The following is a 1,693-nucleotide window of genomic DNA, read 5'->3' on the forward strand; positions in this document are numbered from 1 at the left end:
TCTCCCAGCCATCGACTCAGCCTGTCATCCAGCATCACCTTTTACCAGCACCCATCATTACTCTGCTCACTGTGCCTGCAATAACCAGTCCGTCCCCCCCCCTCTCCTACAAACACATACCCAGGCCAGCATCTGCACTGTGCCCCCCTCAGCCACCACAGCAGAGACCTACACACCCCCTACTTGCTCACACATCCCCCTGTGTGATCACCACCCCCACCATTCATGGACCTACACCCATCGACCCCTCGCCGCTGATTACGCTCCACCATCCATCCATTGGTAAGTTGGTCATCTCCATTCATTTATATATGGTAGTAGCGCTTCTTTACTCCCTTTTTTTTTTTTTCTTTGATCCCCTTGGCAAACGACGGACACCCCCGGTCCGCATCTATTAAGAAGCAGCACACCCATCATCCCAACCCACACCCAGCCACCCCCACCCTTGTGGCAGCGCTGCATCTAGGGACAACTCTCCCAATTTTCCTTTGTTCTATGAAGGCTACCAATTTAGAGAATACATAGACACTAAGGATGAGCAAGTTTAAGAGTGGTAATTTCCCTGAAATTGTGTGAGGTTCTGATTAAACTTTGCCATTTAGGTAAATGCATTGGAGCCACCGGTGAAGGTAAATTACTGTATAGTGGTTGTTTGATAGATTTTAGGTGCATTGGTCTTTAATAGGCTCCTGGGGGTTACAGAAACACCTCAACTATCCTGGGCATGTTCTCATATGAAAAAACAGCCCCTTATTTGCCTCATCCTTTGGTTTTTATACACAGAAAGAAAATAAAAGAAATATTTTAAAACGGTACACAAATTCAAAGAACCCGAAATGAAATAAACTTCTAAATTACCTTTAAGTACACCAAAAAAAAACCATCCTCTATATAAGGAAAAACATTTTTTTTTCATACAAACTTTGTTTAACTACCTTCCGTCCATGGCCGTTTGTGAACGGCCGGACGGACGTCTGCTAGGAGCGGGGGGGCGTCTTAAGGCGTCCTGCCCCTCCCCCTTCTCGTGTGCGTCACTCAGCGCGCACACGAGAGGGAAAACTGTAAGCATGTAAAGAGCCAGCGATGGCTGTTTACATACAAGCGATCAGGCGTCTCTAGAGACGCCCGATCGCTTGCAGGAGCTGCGGGTGTGCACCGCCCCCCCCGTACCTCCCGGACACACGGGAGAGAAACATTTTATCTGAAAGGTTTACTCTGCTCTATCTAGCAGAATAAACCTTTCCCTGCTGTTTTTGTTTTTTTTTAACATCGGGGCCACCGTCAGTAAGAGAAAAATAAAAGAATAGGAATGAATAGTAAGGCTTCTATTGGCTATTTCAATTTGCAATAGCCAATAGCAGACTGGCTATTGCACCCGCCCACTGCTACTTTCAATCAGCAGAGGTGGACCTGAAGTTCTCCATCAGTGGGTGGGTGCAATAGCTAGCTTGCTATTGGCTATTGCAAACTGAAATAGCCAATAGCAATCTAGCTATTCATTCCTATGCTGTTCTTTTTTTTTTGTTCTGACGGCAGCAGGTTTCAGAATACTAAAAAAAAGAAAACAGCAGGGACGCATGCGCGCAGCTGCCGATGGAGGACGCCTTCTGAGACGGCTCCGCAGCTCTCCCAGGCAAACCAGTCAATTATTCTTCTTTTTTTTGCAACTAAGTTTTTGAACTTCATGTATGAC

The sequence above is a fragment of the Nanorana parkeri genome, unplaced genomic scaffold, assembly GCF_000935625.1.
Source record: "Nanorana parkeri isolate BGI_ZX_2015 unplaced genomic scaffold, ASM93562v1 scaffold103, whole genome shotgun sequence".
NCBI classification, from domain to species: domain Eukaryota; kingdom Metazoa; phylum Chordata; class Amphibia; order Anura; family Dicroglossidae; genus Nanorana; species Nanorana parkeri.